General features: G+C 38.4%; 1 non-coding gene across 1 annotated transcript; it reads right to left on the bottom strand.

Annotated features, from left to right (window-relative positions):
* Positions 1-21,730: 21,730 nt before the first annotated feature.
* Positions 21,731-21,839, bottom strand: LOC132616403 (small nucleolar RNA snoR83). Its single transcript, XR_009573184.1, has one exon. It is a non-coding gene; the product is annotated as a small nucleolar RNA snoR83 (small nucleolar RNA).
* Between the last annotated feature and the right edge of the window lie 1,258 nt (positions 21,840-23,097).

Raw genomic sequence — 23,097 nt, 5'->3', positions numbered from 1 at the left:
AGTCCCAACAGTAAATGAAGTGTACTCACCCTTTTCCACTCTATCTCTCAATTTTGCCAAAAGTTCATCATCATATTGCTTGAATTTAATCCTTTCTACAATATCAGACCGTGATGGAGTGATTCCCACTAATTCTCCATCTTCAGTTTCATCAAGCCTAACCCCAAGGCTGGCGAGTCTTCGAATCTCTTTCCCCATAGGCATGTCATGAGCACACAAATAAGCCAACGTGCCCATGGATTTTCTACTCAAAGCATCAGCAACCACGTTAGCCTTGCCAGGATGATACAGAATATTCAAGTCGTAGTCTTTTAACAACTCCAACCACCTCCTCTGCCTGAGGTTCAACTCTCGCTGCTTGAAGATATATTGTAGACTCTTGTGATCAGTAAAAACATCACAATGCTCACCATACAGGTAATGACGCCAAATTTTCAAAGCAAATACCACAGCAGCCAACTCCAAGTCATGAGTCGGATAGTTCTTCTCACGCTTCTTCAACTGACGCGAAGCATAAGCAATCACCTTACCATTCTGCATCAACACACAACCCAAACCAATTCTAGAAGCATCACAATAGACCACATATCCACCAGACCCCGAAGGTAACGTCAAAATAGGAGCCGAAGTCAACCTTGCCTTAAGCTCTTGGAAACTCCTTTCACAAGATTCAGACCACTGAAACTTAGCAGTCTTCTGTGTCAATTTAGTTAGTGGAGAGGCTATTGACGAAAAACCTTCCACAAACTTTCGGTAATAACCTGCCAAACCCAAGAAACTACGAATTTCAGTCGCACTAGTGGGTCTAGGCCAATCCTTCACTGCTGCAATTTTCTGAGGGTCTACTTTAATGCCGTCCCCGGTCACGACATGGCCCAAGAAAGCCACAGAATCAAGCCAAAATTCACACTTAGAGAATTTTGCATACAACTCGTTCTCCTCAAGTGTTGTTAAAGTTATCCTCAAATGATTAGCATGATCCTCACGATTCTTAGAGTACACTAAAATGTCATCAATAAACACAATAATGAAGCGGTCTAGATACGGCTTAAACACACGGTTCATTAAGTCCATGAATGCGGCAGGCGCATTAGTCAACCCAAAGGACATGACTAGAAACTCAAAGTGCCCATAATGAGTACGGAAAGCAGTTTTCGGGATATCCTCCTCCTTTATCTTCAATTGATGATATCCAGACCTCAGTTCAATCTTCGAAAAGAACTTAGCACCCTGAAGTTGGTCAAACAAATCATCTATCCTAGGCAAAGGATACTTATTCTTAATGGTCACCTTATTAAGCTGACGGTAGTCGACACACATCCTCAGGGAACCATCCTTTTTCCTAACAAACAAGACTGGAGCACCCCAAGGTGAGGAACTTGGTCAGATAAAACCCTTATCCAACAAGTCCTTCAATTGATCCTTTAATTCCCTTAGCTCCGCTGGAGCCATACGATAAGGTGGAATAGAAATAGCTTGAGTGTCGGGAATAACATCAATTCCAAAATCAATAACTCTATCAGGAGGAATACCAGGAAGGTCTTCAAGAAATACTTTGGGATAATCACTCACTATGGGAACAGATGCGAATTCGGGTACTACGACTTTTGTATCATTAACAACAACCAAATGGTAAATACACCCCTTAGTAATCATCTTACGAACCTTAAGATAGGAAATAAATCTACCCTTTGGCTTGGCAATTTCACCCTCCCACACAATAACGGGCTCATCGGGAAAGGCAAAACGAATTAACTTATGGCGACAATCCACATTAGCATAACACGCAGACAACCAGTCCATCCCCATAATTACATCAAAATCTACCATCTCAAGTTCATACAAATCAGCCACGGTCTCACGACCTTTAATCACCACAACACAATTTCTATACACTCTAGAAGCAATAACAGGAACACCCGTAGGCGTATCAACAGCAAAGGGTTCAAACAAAGATTCGGGTTTCATACCTATATCAAGAGCAAAATAAGGAGTCACATAGGATAAATTTGAACCCGGATCAATCAATGAGTAAGCATCATGAGTACAGATGGTAAGAATACCTGTAACCACCGCGTCAGAAGAATCAGCTGCCTCCCTACGAGTCAGCCCATAAAGTTGAGCTGTCCCTCCACCTGAAGTATTAGCAACTTCCTTTCCCTTGCCATTACTACGAGCATTCTGATAATTATTGGTAGCATTACCAGCAGAGGGATTTTTAGCAGATGCAGAAGCAGGCGAATCATTCTTTTGATTATTCATAGCAGCCATCTCACGTAGCCACTTTCTGCAGTTCCTCTTTAGATGCCCCCTCAAGCCACAGTGATGACAGGTACGATCATCCCACACTGGTGGACGACTACTTCCCTGCGAAAACCTACCAGTATTGTTATTATTTCTCTGGCCTTGCCTACCAGAAGGCACACTAGTATGGGAATGAGTGCCAGAATGAGCAGGTGCAGAATACCCTTTACTCTGCCCTCCCTTATAATTATTACCACTAAAACCACCCGCTGATCGGGCCTTCTTGTGCTGATCTCGATCCACCCTCTCTTCATTTTTCCAACTTTCTTGTTGTTCAGCAAACCCAACCAGAGATGAGAAGGTGAAAGTAGGAGACATAGCAACAGCAGCACATGCAGACTTGATACGTGGTACCAAGCCTTTCACAAAACGAGTCAACTTATGCTTTTCAGTCGAAATCATGTATAAAGCATACTTTGACAGACGAGTGAACTCCAAACTATACTCACGAACTGACTTGTTACCCTGCTCCAGCTTTTCAAATTTCGTAGCCATAGCAATTCTTTCCTCATCACACAAGAACCTTTCCATGAATGTCTCCTCAAATTCAGCCCACGTCGGAGCTAAAGCAGCGTCGCCTCTCTCAGATTCCCACATCTCAAACCATACGTGAGCAAAATCCTTCAACTAATACGAAGCAAGCCTCACAGCTTCTGAATCCTGGGCATCCATTTCCCTCAATGCCTTAAAGGTCTTATCTAAGAAGTGTTGGGGGTCGTCCACCTTTCGTGACCCAAAGAACTCTGGTGGCTTTAAGTCTAGGAACTGCTTAAATCTGCCTCCAACATGAGGTCCCACACCTCCACACTATTGCTGAGCAGCAACCAATACAGTCAACATTTGAATAGTCGTTTGCATAGTACCAAGATCGGGTACACCCGCAACAGGGACAGCAGGAGCAGGCGGTGCTGGAGGTGGTGCTTGATTTCTAGCATCATTTCCATTACCAGCATTCGCGCGCCCCATATTTTGCTTAACTTTCGCGGGACGTCCTCGTTTTACCATTTTTGGATCGCGTCAAAGTCATTTCTACAAGGCACGAATTAACGAGCGAATTAGAACGATCCAAAAAAGGACTTTAAGCTCTACAGCACAATCTAGAATCAAGAAGAATAGGAAACACCTATAAATGTCCTGGGAGTTTCTCAATCATGCAGGTGATCAGGCTGCACAAGGAAAACTCCACTAGACACAGCTCCACATACACCAGCAATAATCCTAGGACGTATTTAGACCTAGGCTCTGATACCAAGCTTGTCACGACCCAAAACCCACCCTAGACGTGACCGGCATCCGACGTCATGAACGATATCGGAAGAACCTAAACAAACCATAATAATACTTGAACCCGCCAGGTTCAACATTCGCCTCCAATAATTTATAGATTAAATGTAACATATCATGAATCACGAATTAAATCAGCGGAAGTCTTTAATATCATAAAAGTTAATCAAAATGTGACAAACGCCAAAGAGTTAACAAAACTCAACAACTACCCACAAGAATGTATATTATGGAGCTTCTAGGATAAAAGGTAATAGTTTGACTCATCGGTACGCAGCCCAAAACTAATAATAGATGAGCAAAATAAAAGGGTGTCCCACGAATGGACGTGTGGGCTCACCAAATTAGCAGCAACAACAAGTCCTTTCTAAGCGCCTGAAGTATCAAGAACCTGCTCTCCTCCGTTACCTAACATACCATCAAAAACAACAATGGTATGCCTGAGTACTTCGTACTCAGTGAATGCCTCGGGGACAATAAGTAATATAAAAAAAATATAATAATACATAAAAAAATCAGTTCCGAAAAGATAGTATAAAAACTGTCATTTCACTTTATGATTCTTAATATCACTTATTGCACAGTTTATAAAGCCATTTCAAAATCTCAGTTTCACTTATGCTTAGTTCCATAATAAAGATGGATATCACAACCGCCCATATAAGTCCAACTCAATATCAACAACACTACATAATACACCGGAATATGAATTCACGGTGGCTACTCCTCCTCCCGAATAGCAAGGCACACTGCGCAATATATCGGAATATGGATTCACGGTGGCTACTCTTCCTCCCGAATAGCAAGGCCATTAATGCACCCCAGGTAGCGAACCCGGAAGTGGCCACTCTTCCTCCCGAATGGCAAGGCAATTAATACACTAGGATCCATAGTGGCTACTCTTCCTCCCGAATAGCAAGGCAAACACAACAACAAAGTCCACGGCATAGAAGCCGATTCACAATTCGTCTCAAAGTAGTCACACCATCAATAACCTTAAAGTTCATTATGCATGTCGAAAGGATAAGTCACTCCAAGCAATATTTTGAAAACGTACAACTTCTTTACAAAGATTGTCATGTCCCAATTCACCAATGAGAAGGTCATTACCAACAATCAACTAGCATTACTAAATATCCCCCATAGAGGAAAAACATTATTAATATCTTATACATATATAGGGTTTGTTACAAACTAGGTTTAATGTGGGTTTGTCCCCTCACACACATTAACCACCATTTTCATGAATTAGAGTTCAAGGAACATGGAAAGATTGTTTTTCCTTTCATTCATTAAAGGATCTTAAATAAAAATTATACTTCCAAATTCAAGAACAACAACTTATCAACAACAACCACAACAATATCACAATTATTTCATATCAATATCCAACTAATACTATCCATTTAATCATACCAAAACAGTCCCCAAGTCATTTGGTATCCAAAACTTATAACCGAACTTTCAATGCCATTTTCTCTATTCTAACTCGTCAAATCTATTAATGGTAAGGATAAAAACAACATTAAAACTTAGACATACCTTATATGAGTAGCCACCACGAAACCAACCTCCTCCAAGTTCAATTTTTAGCTTAGAACGATGACAATTACTTGCTCTACACTTTATCCTTCACGAGTCTCGGGATTCGAGGCCTCGAACTTGATTGATTCACCACCTTCTCTCTCTAAATCTCCTCTCTCTCTCTCTCTCTCTCTATAAAAATCTGAAGGTTTGGTAGGGGAAATGTGGCTGCTAGGGCTGAACATTTCCCTTAAATACCAAGGGAAATGGGCCTAACCCGGTTTTGAATTGGGTTTGGCCAATAGCTTGACCTTTCTATCTTAAAACGCCCATATCTCCTCATCCCGATGTCATCTGCGGACCCACGAACTATGGTTGGAAAGCTATTTCAAAGGGATACAACTTTCATCAAGGAAGTGTTTCCAAATTCCCCAACAATAATGGGGTTATGGCCTCCCGAAGTCAGATCGCCTGAAAACGTACTGTTTTCACCTGTGTTACGCCCCAAGGGACGGTCCGTAACACGTGTTACGGCCCGTAACTTGGAGCGTAACACTGGCCAAATTTCCAGTGAGGTTCTGAAAATTTTTGGGGCGTTACGGCCCCAAGTTACGGCCCGTAACTCGTGTTACGGCCCGTAACGTGGGCGTAACGCAGACCAAATTTCCAGTACGGACAGGCTTCAGTAAAACGGTCATAACTTTTTGTACACAGTTTCGTTCAAGACCCGTAATATACCTTTGGAAAGTTATTTCAAATCTCTACAACGTTTATTTCAGGGCGTTTTTCCAAATTCGCAACAAATTTTCACGAAAATCGCCCAGAAGACAGACCTACCAAAACTTAGGCGAATTTAAGATCTCTTAAGAACTTCACTAATTGGTTTGACTTCAAAACGACCATCCTCCACCCGAATTCACCAAGAATGGATTCATATAGACAAAATACAATCTTAACACTCGATTTTTTTTTTTTCATACCTAGTTATAATTTACGGGGTGTTACATTATCCCCCCCCCCCCCCTCCCCTTAAGATCATTCGTCCTCGAATGAGGATTGTATTCTAGGAATGTAATTAACCAACACGAATTTTAATCACACAATCACCTTGCGCACTAATAGCTCAAAACTTAACTCATACCTGAAATAGGGAACAAGTGAGGATATCTCTTCTTCATGTCCTCTTCCGCCTCCCAAGTAGCTTCCTCAGTATTATGATTTCGCCACAACACTTTAACTGATGCAACGTCCTTTGTTCTCAACCTTCTAACTTGGCGATCCAAAATCTGAACCGGTTCTTCTTCATAAGACAATGATTCATCAATCTCAACCTCTTCATAGTTCAACACATGAGAAGGGTCAGGTTTATATAGCCTCAACATCGAAATATGAAACACTGGATGCACCATGGACATCTCAGCCGGTAACCTCAACTCATAAGCTACCTTCCCAACTCTCCTAATAATCTCATAAGGACCAATGTAGCGAGGACTAAGCTTGCCCTTTTTACCAAATCGCATTACCCCCTTCATAGGTGACACCTTCAAAAAGACCTTGTCACCAACATCAAATTCCAATTCCCTACGCCTTGTGTCCGTATAAGACTTTTGTCGACTCTGAGCGGTCTTTAGTCGTTGAACAATAAGATTTACCTTTTCGATCGCCTCATGAATTGAATCAGGACCCAACAACTCTACCTCTGTTGGTTCGAACCAACCAATTGGGGATCGACAACGCCTCCCATAAAGAGCCTCATAAGGAGCCATCTGAATACTAGCTTGATAGCTATTATTGTAAGCGAATTCCACCAAAGGTAGGTGTTCATCCCAACTTCCTCCAAAATCGATTGCACAAGCACGCAACATATCCTCCAAAGTTTGAATAGTCCTCTCTGCTTTCCCGTCAGTTTGAGGATGAAAGGCAGTGCTCAGTTTCACTCTAGTCCCCAAACCTTCTTGAAACGTCTGCCAGAAATGAGCAGTAAATTGCGTACCTCTGTCAGATATGATAGATGTCGGAACCCCATGCAACCTAACGATCTCCTTCAAATATAACTTGGCGTACTCTGCAGCGGCATATGTCGTCTTCACAGGAAGAAAATGGGCAGACTTCGTGAGTCTATCCACGATCACCCAAATTGAATCATACTTGGCTCTTGTGCGAGGTAAACCTACAACAAAGTCAATATTTATCATCTCCCACTTTCAAAGGGCTACAACTTTCATCAAGGAAGTTTTTCCAAATTCCCAAAGAATAATGGGGTTATGGCCTCCCGAAGTCAGATCGCCTGAAAACGTACTGTTTTCACCTGTGTTACGCCCCAAGGGACGGTCCGTAACACGTGTTACGGCCCGTAACTTGCAGCGTAACACTGGCCAAATTTCCAGTGAGGTTCTGGAAATTTTTAGGGCGTTACGGCCCGTAACTCGTGTTACGGCCCGTAACGCAGACCAAATTTCCAATGCGGACAAGCTTCAGTAAAATGGTCATAACTTTTTGTACACAGCTCCGTTCAAGACCCATAATATACCGTTGGAAATATATTTCAAAGCTCTACAAATTTTATTTCAGGGACTTTTTCCAAATTCGCAACACATTTTCACGAAAATCGCCCAGAAGACAGACCTACCAAAACTTCGGCGAATTTAAGATCTCTTAAGAACTTCACTAATTGGTTTGACTTCAAAACAACCATCCTCCACCCGAATTCACCAAGAATGGATTCATATAGACAAAATACAATCTTAACACTCGATTTTTTTTTTCATACCTAGTTCAAATTTACGGGGTGTTACAGCCTACGACTCCTACGGAGGTTCGTAGTTTTATGGGCTTAGCAGGTTATTACAGGAGATTTGTAGAACGCTTTTCTTCTATTTCTGCACCACTCACAAAGCTGACCCAAAAATCAGCGAAGTTTCAATGGACAGATGCTTGGGAACGTAGTTTCCAAGAGCTCAAGGATAGATTAACTTCTGCCCCAGTCCTGACACTTCCAGAGAGATTGGAAGGCTATGTTGTTTATTGCGATGCTTCAGGCATTGGGCTAGGCTGTGTGTTGATGCAACATGATAAGGTGATTGTGTATGCTTCGAGGCAATTATGGAAACATGAGAAAAATTATCCAACCCATGATCTTGAATTGGCTGCAGTGATTCATGCACTAAAGATGTGGAGACATTATTTGTATGGTGTCCATGTGGATATTTATACAGATCATAAGAGCCTTCAGTATATCTTCAAGCAGAAAGAGTTGAATTTGCGGCAACGATGATGGTTGGAATTGCTAAAAGATTATGATGTTGATATCCTATATCACCCCGGAAAGGCAAATGTTATGGCTGATGCTCTTAGCGTTAGATCTATGGGAAGTTTGTGTGATGTTCGGCCAAAGAAAAGAGATATGGCTCGTAAGCTCCAACAGTTAGCTAGCCTAGGAGTCCGAGTAGTGGACTCAGGTAACCTGGGAGCTACCATTCAGAATTCAGCAGTCTCGTCGCTAGTAGTGGAAGTGAAGGAGCGACAATATGAAGATCCCATGCTAATTCATTACAGAGATGCACTCTCTCAGGAAGAGAAGTCATCATTTGAGGTCTCAGAAGACGGAGCTCTCCGATGCCGAGGCAGATTATGTGTTCCTGATGTGGCAGGATTACACCACTAAATATTGAGAGAAGCTCATTGCTCCCGTTATTCTGTCCACCCTGGGGCAACGAAAATGTATCACGATCTTAAATATATATATTGGTGGAATGGGATGAAGAAGGACATAGCGAAATTTGTAGCTGAATGTCCCAACTGTCAACAAGTGAAAATCGAGCACCAAAAGCCGGGCGGATTATTGCAAGTTATAGAAATTCCAACTTGGAAATGGGAAGTTATTAACATGGAATTCATTACAGGCTTACCCCGTTCTCGACGTAAGTATGACTCTATATGGGTGATTGTGGATAGGCTCACGAAGTCAGCTCATTTCTTACCAGTCAGAACTACATATGTGGCAGAAGATTATGCAAAGCTTTATGTTAAAGAGATAGTGCGACTTCACGGTGTTCCAGTATCTATTATCTCTGATAGAGGAACTCAGTTTATAGCTAATTTTTGGAAGTCCTTCCAAGAGGGTTTGGGGACTCATGTGAGCCTTAGCACGGCATTTTATCCGCAGACTGACGGATAAGTTGAACGTACCATTCAGACTCTCGAGGATATGCTACGGGTATGTATGATGGATTTTGGAGGTAATTGGGATGATCACTTACCACTTATTGAATTTGCTTATAATAATAATAATCATTCTAGCATCCAAATGGCACCGTATGAGGCTTTATATGGGCGAAAGTGTAGATCCCCAACTGGGTGCTTCGAAGTAGGAGAGACTAAATTGATAGGGCCAGACTTCGTCCAGCAAGCCATAGAGAAAGTTAAGCTCATACGAGATCGGTTATTAGCAGCCCAAAGTCGCCAAAAGTCCTATGCGGATAATCGTCAAAGGGACTTAGAGTTCCAAGTTAAAGATTGGGTGTTCTTAAAAGTGTCACCAATGAAGGGTGTGATGAGATTTGGCAAAAAGGGAAAGCTTAGTCCCCGGTACATTGGGCCTTATGAGATTGTGCGCAAGGTGGGCAAAGTAGCTTATGAATTAGATCTACCTCCCGATTTGCAGTCAGTTCACCCAATTTTCCATGTCTCGATGCTTCGTAAATGTGTTAGAGATCCTACTAGGATCGTGCCAGTGAATGATGTTCAAGTGACAGAAAAGTTGACTTATGAAGTGACAGAAAAGTTGACTTATGAAGAGGTACCCATTGCCATATTAGATAGGCAAGTACGGAGGCTTAGAAACAAAGAAGTGGCCTCAGTTAAGGTTTTGTGGAGAAACAATAACCGAGAAGAAATGACATGAGAAGTGAAATAAATTATGAAATCCAAGCACCCGCACTTATTTCTGCGCCCGGAAGGGATCCAAGATGAGACATCAAGATCATAAGGTATGTATGTTTTCCTTTTTATGCATTTGGGTCGTGTGTGGCAAAACTCTATTGCTATTATGTTATGGCCTTGTGAGGCATTGTTATTATGAGTTGTTGTGACAGGATGGTAGTGCCATATTTCAGAGGAAACTCTGGCGAAATTTTTATAGAATCTCCGAGGACTTAACATTCGAGGACGAATGTTCTTAAGGGGGGAAGAATGTTACACCTTGGAAAATTTTCCGTTGATGCACAGTGAATATACTAACGAAGAGCACGAAGTATATGGTATTTCAATAAGTAAGGAATGACATTTGATGACCCTAATTAAGATTTCAAAGACATTCGAGGTAGGGGGAGAAAGTTTGCCAAGAGAAGGCAAGGCATACGATATGTATCGAAAAGGATTTACGAGTAACAAGTTAATGATGATTTAATGATGCTTTGGAGAAGAGTTATAACGTCCCTTAGATCATTAATGAGGTGATAAAAAAGTGTCAAGAAGGTTTCATAAGGATTGGAGATCGAACGAGTCGACGAGAATGAGTTCGGAAGGACTGGGCATTATATGGCCCAACATACTGGCCGTATAAATTATACTGGCCGTATGTTTGGCCGTATAATCAGCCCAGATTATCACCCCTCACTGGACCAAAAGTACGACCAAGCATACGGTCAGTATAATTTATACGGACCGTATGTTGGTCCGTGAAATCCAAGCGAGACAGATTTTGTATTATTAATAAGGGGTCCAAGTTTATTTCATTTCATTTCCCCTTCACTCCTCTTCTCTCTAGAACATTTCTCTACACTTCTCCCACAAGAATTTAAGGGATATTGGTGAACAACTTCATCAAACCAAGAGAATCAAGTGTAAGAAACCTATTAAAGTTCATCCAAGACAAGGAATCCAAGTGAAGGTGAAACTAGGGTTTTGCTCAAGTGAAGTGTTTCTACCCAAGGTTCATTCCTACACCATCTAAGAAACCTTTACATACTCACTACATTCTTCGTACTGATGTCCTTTTGTTTGTGGACGCTGCGTCATGCCCGCAGGTGGCCAGGGAGACAGGCTTAATCCATAGCTTTATTACTCAGGGACTACATAGCGGAGCTCCATTTCATTCGGAGCTACAACTTTTGGTATTTATTCTTTTGTGTGCATATTTATGGGCATAGCGGGGTCCTGTCCCGTCTATATGATATGACATACTCTCCTTAGAGGCTCGTAGACATGTGTATATGAGTAGATGTGTTTGGCCTTGTCGGCCTATATTTTAGATATCATTTTGTTAGCCTTGTCGGCTTATGTACATTGTTGTGGGCATAGTTGTGATGATGATATAAATATATTGTTGCCCAATGAAAATAGTATGAATGAGGAATAAAAGTATGATTTAGCTATGTGGCTCACCTAGATGTAAATGTGAAAGTATGATAAGAAGTGCCCGGGTGGGTTAGTACCGGGTGCCCGTCGCGACCCTGCGGTCGGGTTGTGACATAATACTTCCCGTGTCTTCCTCTTCAAGGGCGACAAATCCTCTTGGTGTTCTTTCATATGGAATCTTGTTGGGCAAATCTTTTACCTGTTCTGCTCCTTTTTCATGTTCGGCCACGGGATGGGGCCCGAGGTCAATGTTTTATAATTGCTAGCAATCGTCATCCCTTTGATCGTCCCCTTCATAATAGGTCTGGTACCTCATAACGCAAATGCTTGCAATCTTCGGTCGAGTGTTCGGGGAGGGTGTGGAATTTGCACCATAGTTCTACATTGCGTCTATTTAGACTAGACCGCATTGATATCAGAAACCTTGCTTCCTTCATCTTTTTCATGGCTATGACCAGTTCCCCAGCTTCCACATTAAAATTGTACAAAGCTACGCTTGGAGGGCTCGAGTCGACTGAGGGTTTCTTGGGCTGGCCTTGATCATACCACGGTGTTCAGGTCCCCACATTACCCCTTGGAGGGTGGCGAGCTGCATATGGTTCATACCAATCTTGCGGGTTCCTTTGTCTGGCGGGGTGGGTATTCACAAGTCTGTGGTTTACTTTTCATTTCTGTCCGGGGTCCGGTTCGGAGGTCGACTTCTTTCCTCATCTTGGCTGTATATATATTGTTAACCTCATTCCAAGACTTGGCAAGGAACTTCCTCAAGCTTTCTTTAAATTTTCTTGATGCCTCTGAACCACTGTTGTTTAATCCATCCGCGAATGCCGCAGCAGCCCAATCTTCCAATATAGCAGGCAGCAACATCCTATCTCGTTGGAATCTCTCCACATAGTTGCGTAGCGTCTCACCATTCCATATAGTTGCCCCGACATGAGCTTTTACGAACGTATCTGTATGAGTTTTTTAGCATGACTGATTTGATTTTGTGCTGCTTGATGTCATGTCCAGTGATGACCGCTTCGAAGATCATTATATGCTCTTCCGGATCCGTGGTTTTGTCATATTTAGGAATACTGGTATTTTGAATTTCTTTGGGATCAATACGGGAGCCGTGCTTGGTTTGTACGAAATCTTTCCATACTTCCTCGCTCCCACCCCTTTTAGAACAAGAGGAGCCCCAGGTATTTGGCTCATCCGGTCGTGGAGCTCTTTTTTTAACTTGGTGATCCTTTTCAATTCTGCACTCTGTTTGATTAGTTCAGGCTCTATCTGTTCCGTGTCCACTTGGGAAGTCCCGGGTGCCTTAATGACCTTCGGGCTATTCATAGGGCATTCAACCAGTGCTCTCCCAGCCATGTGATTCACGAGCTTCTCCATGCGTTTCATCATGGGTTGTTTGATTCCAGAACTGCTGCTAGTGTTACCTCCGATGGGGGTTCTTCCATTTTATACATTCCTTCCACTTTAAGGTAAGAGCGCCTTTTCCTTTTTCTTGAATAACATCCTCGAGGAAGCCTCTCCCTGCGTTCCGCCAACTGGTTAGGGTGTTATTTCTTTGCTGGGGCTTCGTTATGGGTTTTCTCCAGGGGTGGCGTAATCTCCTCCCTCTCTGCTTACGTGTCCACTTTCGGGTTGAGACATTGTTCAAGATGAATTTCGTTAATTTCCAATATATATTAGTTAGTAATTTTTTTTTTTTTTTGACGGGTGATGACTAGAATTGTGGAATTTATGAGAAATTAAGGGTGAAAAAATGGTGGAAAGTTATTAATGGCTAAATAGGAACTTGAAGGAGAAGTTGGTGGATAGGATTGTCTAATTAGTTAAGGGTTTTAAACACCACAAAGGTAGATCGTGGAGTGTTGACTTCACGGATTATTGAAGGAGAACTTGAATGGTTTGATTGGAGGTAAGTGAAGGCTTTCCTAAACTATGAACTTGATTAGAAAACGCATGCCACTTATTAGCCGAATATTTAATTTCAGCCTATAGGTTTGCACATTCTAGTAAGTACTTGAATTTTTGTGTTTAATTGTTAGCTTTACATTGCATAAAAAAATCAGTCATGTGTATATGCTTGATCAGTAAAATCAGGGTATTAGAAAGTAATTAAATTACATGATTTGATTTGATAATTACTTATTTTGTATAAATACAGTTGTTTTGTATTGTTTAGACTCAACTCAAATTTAGATAATTTGATCACATTCAGCTTGGGAGAAATAGTCAACTTACCAAATATGAGAGTCGACAGAGGCCAGAGTTAGCTACCCTATATTATTTGCTATACAGGACCATAATTTATTAAACATTTAGAATATAAGTTTCAGATTAAACCAATTTCAGATTATAATTTATAACTGAGGTCTTACATTCCTTTAGCTTACATATTTCAGTATTAAATATATGAATAGCTAGCAATTTTTTGTCGCATTTTTATTATATTTAATTAGTCTAAAAACTTGCTGCTCCAGTTAGGAGATTGTCGACAAGATTTACAAGGAACCCATTCGGTACTTAGCTTGTTTGGGTCTGTCTTCCTTTTGGTGGCAGGTATTGAAAGGTGACGATACCAGCGGCTAGCTTCAGACTTTGTTAATCCAATTGGTGATAATTACGCCCTGATCATAACTAATAAATATTATTATGTACTTAAACTTATTTTATATTTTAGTTTAATCTTTTAGTGTTTGAAATTTATTGATCCGACTAATCAAGATAGAAGATCCACTATGAGAAGTTTTAGCTCTCCTTACCAAATAAAACTCAATCTTCAAACCTAAAACTCAAAACCTCTAATTGAAAGCGGAGAAACCTTTATCATTTCACGATCATACTCTTATGTGGTATTATTTCAACTTTTAATTATGTGGTTGGACGCATTACATATATCTCCATCTTAGGACCAAACCTTTGAGGAAATTGACTCCCAAACTTTTGTACCATTCACATCTTAAAGCGACTTCTCATGAAAAAGCAGTGCGGACCATATTTTTATTGGTTTTACTTCCTATCAATGACCTAAGCATACAAACGGTTGATGAAATATCAGGCATTATTTTTTGTCTCTTCCCATCCTTTTTCGATTGCTTTTTACTAGTATATATTGGATCAAAATGTACTTTTTTATAATTTGTCAATTTCTTTAGGTTTCCCAACTCTCACTCGTTTGCTATGCAGAGAATTTGAATTGTATTTTCTAATGAGAGTTATTGACAAGAATGAGAGGAAGAAAACATCTCGTGATGTTACATTTTTAGACAAGGAGAAGAGCAGTGCACAAGTCATTATTCCGTTATTATCGTTATTTGCAACGTGGAGGATAGACAGAGGTTGCAAGTCATATCAAATAGTGGCCCATATGAACCCTATTATTGGAATTCTTGTTCAGTCATAATAGCTCTATCAGATTCACACACTTGTAAAGTATGTCTAGTACTCCTCTCATATGTATTTTTGACTGAATCCTGAATTTAAGAATGAGAGGAATATTTTTTAAATTTATGATCTAAAACAAGTCATAGAGATTAATATGAAATAAATTATCTTATTACAGGAAAAAATAAGAAGTTTAAAAATGAATTGTTACTAAATATAAAAAAAAACATGACTTCTTTTTGGGATTAACTAAGAAAAAAGAATGTCACAGTAAATTAAGACGGAGAGGGTAGTTCTTATGTTTCTAGTACAAGAACAAATTGGGAGTATTGCTAATACTCCCTCCCTCTCAAAATATTTGTCGTGTTTTTCATTTACACGACCCTTAAAAAAATATTGATTAGGAGGGATTTAACGACTAAGTTTTCGTTCCTGAAAAATAATAATCAAGATAAGAAAAATAGTTCCAAAGATAATATTTGATTTCAAGAATTTGAGCGGGGGTTACAATCTTTATAAAATCTTAAATAAAAAGATGTAATCCTCTGATTCTTCTCCTTACGACCGTCAATCAAGGGCTTTGCTTGTTTTTGAATTGAAGGATTACTTGTTGTCGGGATTTCACTACAAATGCAGAGTGGAGCTCTGATCACAAATGTAGATGTATGGAAACTTGTTGATTACCTTTGGGGATGAGAGCCTCTCTATGTATTTTTCTTGATCCTTTTGGCTTTATGAAGACTCTTATTTATAGTCGTAGGGCAAAACTAGAGTATGTACGTGATTGGTTGAACTATGTCATTTGAACGCTTGGCGATATTTGATTAGTTCTTCTATTGACATGGCATGTTGTGTCACTTATACATGTGGCTCATCTTTATTGGTCCTTGACTTGACTTGGCGCGTCACGTCATTTGACATGTGGTGTGGGCCTTGGGCTAATAGATTGGGCTCATCATGTGAACTCCGACAAGATAGACTAGCTCAATTGAATTAGTCTTTCAATTAAATCCATACATGTTGGACTTAAGCAATCATATAATGTTAGCCCATAATATTTGTTTGGATCAATACATCTCGAATTTAGAATATGATCTAAGCTAATTTGGGGATTTAAATCCGACTAAATTTCAAGGCCTACAAGAATGCTTGACTATTTTATCTTTATTAATGTCTTAAGATATAATCTTTATTATTCATTGGATAGTGTCATAATTGGCATGTTTGTTTCTTCAAGGACAATTACTTTAGGATAACATGGTAAAAAAAGTTGATTTTGTTTTGCACTCCCAAGATGAGAAGTATTTTGAAACAAATACTTTTAATAAGGACGACATGTATCAATTTCAAAGATAAATAATCATCGCGAAAAAAACTTTTATACAAAGAGATCGTGAGGTGGACATTGACCTTGAGAGATTGACAATTCAAAAATTTTAATTTTTTAAATATAAACATATGAGTGACCGGGGACTGTGGGACTAATGCGAATGAATAGAGCAGAGCTAGAGTGTTAGTTTTAACAATTTTGATTTAAATACTGTATTAATCTAAAAAGATAAAAGATATCATTTGACCCTTGAATTTGGCACGAAAATTTAGTTTAGCAACTCAATTTAAGTTGTATTTATTTATCCCCCCTAACAACTTTCAAGTTAATTAAATATTCCCCTTAGCGGCGTGGACCAGTTGAGATCTAGGTGTTGTTCACCACTCGCCTGGTGATTGGTCCACATCATTAAATATTTTTTTAATTATTTTTATTTTTTTAGTTTTTTTCTTTTTTCTTCATTCTTTCCCTATTTTATTATTTTATTAAACAATAATTTAAAAAAAAAAAAAGATGGACCCATAGCCGCCGTTCTCCTCCTCCTAAACTCCCCACCTCCACACCGCCGCCACTACCACCCCACTACCACCGCCGCCGCCACCACACCACCACCATAACCACCGCATCCTTAAATCAAACCAACTGAAAAATCCCATCTTTGTTAAAAAAAATCTTTATTAATCATATTTCCACCATAACCACCACCGCCGCTGCCGCCAACCTTTCCCACCACCGAAGCAACAATAATTTCCAACAGACCATCTTCTTCCAATTTTGTTTCTACTTTTCATTCAAATCACCAAATTAAGAAAATCCACAAATTTTGGACTGAAATTCGAATTGATATCAACCCAAAAAAAAAAAAAAAAGAGGCGGCGGTGGGTATCAACAAAAACTCATTTCTTCATTGTTGTTTAGAAAAATAGAGACGATAACAGAGGCTTCTCCCAATTTCAATATAGCATACCCACTTCCACTCTTTGCAAGCTTGCTTCGCCCCTTCTTCAAAATCTCAAATGATTTTTGAAAACTTTCAATGTCATTTTTCAAATCTGATTCGAAAACCTCATAACACAATAATAATTCACCCAGCAACAGTTACACCGAGGTCAGCGTCGCATCTTTCAATTTCATATTCGCTTATAATAACTTCTAGAAACCCATAATTTATTGTTGTTAAACTGCCCTTCAAATGGACTTATGCAACAGCAATGAAGATATTACACGAACTGCCCTTCAAATATGCTCAGCAATGAAGAAAATGCACGAACTGCCCATCAAGACAAAGAAAGGAGAAAAACTAAAAAAAAAAAAAAAAAAAAAAAAAGGAAGAAAGAAGCTGAGGAAGATAGCAGCAACGATTTGGAGGATGGGGAAGAAGGAGAGGGAGGGCGGGGGTGTGGGGTTAGAAGAAGAAGAAAGAGAAAAGAAAAAAAAAAGGAAAAATAAAATATTAAAAAAGTATAATTAAGAATAATAAATTGTCATCCAATTAGAAGAGGACATATGTACAGCTGGAATCATTTTTGGTGTTTTTCCCCTTCCACGCGCTTTTGCGAAAGTCATCACACTTTCTTGCCACGTCACCCGCTAAGGGGGGTATTTAATTAATTTGAAAGTTGTTAAGGGGGTAAATACATACAACTAAACTAAGTTTTCGTGCCAAGTTCAGGGGTCAAATGATGTCTTTTCTCATCTAAAAAATCATTAAATATGTATTAATTATTAATTTAAAATCTAGTACTTAAAAAAATAAATTTCAAAACTCATAAACTTTAAATTTTGACTCTGACTCTATAACTGAACGCATAGTTAGTGAATACCATCGGGACAAAATTGTGTCAACATGAATTTCAACTTCCTTAAGAATCACTACCACTTAATTGATTTGTGGTCATGTTCTCATTAATGACCTCGAGTGGCCATCCTATGCTAGGTTTTTAGAGACATGTCTCTGTTAGGTTTTACCCTGAATTTCCTACTTTATTTGAATTTTACCATAATTGTGTTTTATTTCAAAAGGAATTTCTTGGTAGAAAATGCTTTCTTTATGGAAAAAGATCCCGCCATATTTATTCTTTTTCTTGTAGGAGAAGATTTAGACTTCTAGATTTAGAATTGACTTCTATAAATAGAAGATTTGTTCTTCTCATTCACAACACAATAGCATCCTCAATGTAGTCGTTTATAGAGTTTTGTTTAGGGGGAGAATGTTCTCTCAATAGTTTTATGCTTTCTTTTATAGTTAGTTTTTATATGTAGATCAATTGATCAAATCATATTAGAATATTATGTCTTTTTTAGTATATTTTTCTTTGTTGTCTGAGGTTTGCAATTGCAAGCAGCAGTGATGAAGATTATGTGAAGATGAAAAATCAAGATTATTTTGCCAGAAAATTCAGGCCAAGGAGAGATTTGTTAAGTTTTACCCTGAATTTCCTACCTTATTTGAATTTTATCATAATTGTGTTTTATTTCAAAAGGGATTTCTTGGTAGAAAATGTTTTCTTTGTGGAAAAAGATCCCACCATATTTATTCTTTTTCTTGTAGGAGAAGATTTAGACTTCTAGATTTAGAATTGACTTCTATAAATAGAAGATTTGTTCTTCTCATTCACAACACAATAGCATCCTCAATGTAGTCGTTTATAGAGTTTTGTTTAGGGGGAGAATGTTCTCTCAATAGTTTTATGCTTTCTTTTATAGTTAGTTTTTATATGTAGATCAATTGATCAAATCATATTAGAATATTATGTCTTTTTTAGTATATTTTTCTTTGTTGTCTGATGTTTGCAATTGCAAGCAGCAGTGATGAAGATTATGTGAAGATGAAAAATCAAGATTATTTTGCCAGAAAATTCAGGCCAAGGAGAGATTTGTTAAGTTTTACCCTGAATTTCCTACCTTATTTGAATTTTACCATAATTGTGTTTTACTTCAAAAGGAATTTCTTGGTAGAAAATGTTTTCTTTGTGGAAAAGGATCCCACCATATTTATTTCTTTTCTTGTAGGAGAAGATTTAAACTTCTCGATTTAGAATTGACTTCTATAAATAGAAGATTTGTTCTTCTCATTCACAACACAATAGCATCCTCAATGTAGTCGTTTATAGAGTTTTGTTTAGGGGGAGAATGTTCTCTCAATAGTTTTATGCTTTCTTTTATAGTTAGTTTTTATATGTAGATCAATTGATCAAACCATATTAGAATATTACATTTTTTTAGTATGTTTTTCTTTGTTGTCTGATTTATCGTGTTCAAGGTTTGCATTTGTAAGCATGTCGTCGTGCCTATTTCGATCCTAACCGTCCCTGCCTTCTCCATGTTACTCCCCCCAACCCACCCGCCCAAAGAAAACAGAAAAAAGAAAGAGAAACTCATTGTCTTTGGAAGAATGCCACATATTTTGAGTCAATAATATCTTTGAAAGTTTTCGAGCTTTTTAAGAAAAGGATTTTGATATTTATATACTGATAAAAGTGATAATGTAAGTTTCATTTATTATCAGGTCACTTAAAATATAAAGGTAACTAACTACCCATAAGAAGTAAATTAATAGCCTAAAAATTAGACAATAACCTCTTGTGTAAATGATAATTTATATGGTTAGTTGATACAAGTTAAAGAAATTAAACACAAGCCACCATCTTATATTTGTAGGAGAAAGCAAATTTATTATAGAAGGAGGTCTATCAAATGTCAGTCAACTTTTCCTAGTAGAGGCAAAAGCATTAAAATCACCTCTCTTTCATTTTGCTTTGTTGTGTGTGTGTGTGTTGGGAGGGGGGGGGGGGGGGGGGGGGGATGAGGGAGGATGATAGGGGCAGGACCAAAGGGACCCCAAAAAAGCAGAGAAGATTCTAGTTTTTGAGAAGGGATAATTCACTAATAAGGTTCTAGTCTTTCCTTGCCCTATATCTTGGGACAATTTCCTAAGTTTAGGTATTTTCTTCTCTTTTTTGTATTTTTTTTATTGTTGTGTGTGATTGAGACGTTTTATCCACAAAATTCCAAGCACTAGTCATTGTAGCCTATACATAATTTCGTTCCATGCATACATTTTTATCTTAGAGGTGGAGAAAAGTTGCTTATAGTAGAGTTATTGTAAGTATTGATTGGTCCATTATATGGCTGGTATAGGTTATGCTTTATCTTTCACGGAAATAGGAACTGACATTGACATAGCCAGGTTGTTATATTACTACAATTTACAAAGGTGAATATTATGTTAAAAGTTTTATTGTATTTGTACCTTTGGCAAGTAAAGGAAAAGCTCCAAATAATTTTTCAAATGATAGTAACTTTGAATAAAGATGCCATAGAGTGCAGAAGAATTGAAAAAGGATAGAAAAAGGAATACGATCGACTTCCTTCACTACAGTTACAATTAGAGCATTTTTTGTGTACATAACACATTAACACTTCTATAATGACCCCTTAATGTTTGTCAATTAGAAAAAGTGATGCAATTCACTACCAGATCGAGGAGAATTCCCACATTTAAGTTTTTGACTCCACTTAGATAACCATGTAAAAGTGCCATTTCAAAATGTCCAATTAGCTGGGAACGGAATTCTTTAAAACAACTCATACTCTATAGTTGCAGCAAATAAATTCGCTTGGTTGCTTGTTAGAAAGGAGTTATTCATGTAGTAAAACATTAACTCTGCATTGTTTGGTCACAAAAATGAGATTATAATAAAAAATTCACAGATAAAATAGTTTCCTGCGAATTTACCTGTCAAGAGAAATCCGTTGGGAAAACCTTTGTTGGTAACTTTTTCTTGCGGATTACCTCGAGATATGTTATCTGCAAATAATTTACCTGGGGATTGTAAATCCGTATGTAGGTTACTTGCGGATATTCCGCAAGGAAAAAAAAAACACAAGTAAATTATGGTAAAAACCTATGAAAGAAAGGAGTTTTCTTGGGGAATTTCATGGGTAAATATCCACACGTATATCCCCCAACAAAACCCCCAAGTAAATTTGCAAGAATTATTCGGCTAAAATTTTGTAGCCGAAAGGAATTGTCCTCGGGTTTGTTTTTTATCAAAATTATTCTGCACAAAATACATCAAAAAAAATGTTTGTTTATAAAAAAAAAATGATTAGTTTTGAAGCTCAATTGAGCTAACATAACCAGTACTACTTTTATACCCCAAATGAAAGTGTCTGAATCTATGCGTTGCACTAGAAATTGAAACAACTCTCTGAAAACCAAGACTTATGTGATTCTCCCTCATGCGCTGCTGATTCAAGATGCAATATGATAAACCAAGATGTTGTAAAAGATACCATAAGCAACAACAATTAAATCAAGCAGCAAATTCTTTTCTGATAAAATATACTAAAACCTGTTACTTGATATGCAATTATTCACTATCAATAGAATAATACACAGTATGAAATTTCTCTCTTCAACTCCTTAACGTAACATTACCAATTTGAGAACACAGATACTACACTAGTCTCTCTTGAAATAGATAGAAATAGAAAAGGTAAAAGACTGCATAAAAAAAAAATCAAGATCATGACAGAGATAAATTTATGTGTATGGAGAGGTACTATTGAAACACCCCCTGGTAAAAAATAAAGGTGTTAATCAGCGAACTCCCAATATCAATATATGGTAAAAGACTACATACTAACTCCTGTTGTCCTGCATATTCTAGGGACACCTTAGCAAGCAGTGACAATTTTAACATGGTTATATAGATAAATAATCTTATAACCATTGTTAAAGCAATCAAACAGAAATAAAAAAGCAAACCACTAGATTTCCTAGAGCGACGATCTTCAATATTTAAAACACTAGCTATTGTTGCTATCTTTAGTAAATGTCTTGGCTAAGAATTAGAGATGGGTGCTCAAAATGAATGCAAGATTAATGAACATAGTATGAGATTAGGGAGTAGTTAGATACGAACTAGGAGATGAATGAAATGAATCAACCCAGTGTTCATTTATTTCCTTGTTTTTCATTCAAAGTCTACTCCATTATTTTCCAAAGAACTTGATCAAGATTGTTATAAACCAGGAAAAAGGATGTATGCTTAACAGATAGAACTTACTGAAGGTTTAGTTAAGAAGATGCAAGATGTTTTAAACTTAGAACTTCTTGAAAACTCGCTAACATTTAGTTAAAAGAGATGCAGGAAATATAGTTGGAACTTACTGTAAATGTACAAAATCTTAGTTCGTTCACAGTGACTTATGCTTTCAAGTAAGAACTTACTGAAAATTTACTAGAGCTTTTGTGACAAATTTAAAAGTGGAACACACTCTTTTGTTGGTGCATTGTAGATGAATGCTGCACCAGAGGTGCTATTACGGTCCGCTGGCACGCTGTGTGGGTTCCGAGGAGGCTGATTAGGTGATGAGGGAGGTGCATGAAGGGATTTGTGGCAATCATTCCGGAGCAGATTCATTGATGAGAAAGCTAATAAGGGCTGGGTATTACTGGCCAAGAATTGAGGAAGACACAAAGGCCTTCATAAGGAGATGCGACAAATGCCAACGCTATGCGCAGATGCTTCATCAACCGGGAGAACATTTTCATCCGGTCATTTCCCCATGGTCGTTCATGAAATGGGGGATGGACATAGTCGGGCCTTTGCCTTCTGGCCCGGGTCAGGTAAAATTATATTAGTTATGACTGATTACTCCGTCCGTCCCAAAAAGGATGATATACTTCATTTGGCACGCACTTTAAGAAATAAAGGAATATTTTTTAATCTTGTGGTCTAAAATAAGCCAAAGATATTTGTGTGGTTATAATCATCTCATTTTGCGTAAAAGGTAATGATTAAAGTTAAATTTTTGCCAAATAAGGAAATGTGTCATTTTTTTTTTTGGGACGGACTAAAAAGGAAAGTGTGTCATTCTTTTCGGGACAGAGGGAGTATTTTTCTAAG

The sequence above is a fragment of the Lycium barbarum genome, chromosome 10 (genome assembly GCF_019175385.1).
Source record: "Lycium barbarum isolate Lr01 chromosome 10, ASM1917538v2, whole genome shotgun sequence".
Lineage (NCBI taxonomy): Eukaryota > Viridiplantae > Streptophyta > Magnoliopsida > Solanales > Solanaceae > Lycium > Lycium barbarum.
Note: the sequence above shows the minus strand (reverse complement) of the source record. Positions and strands in the feature narration are given on the sequence as shown.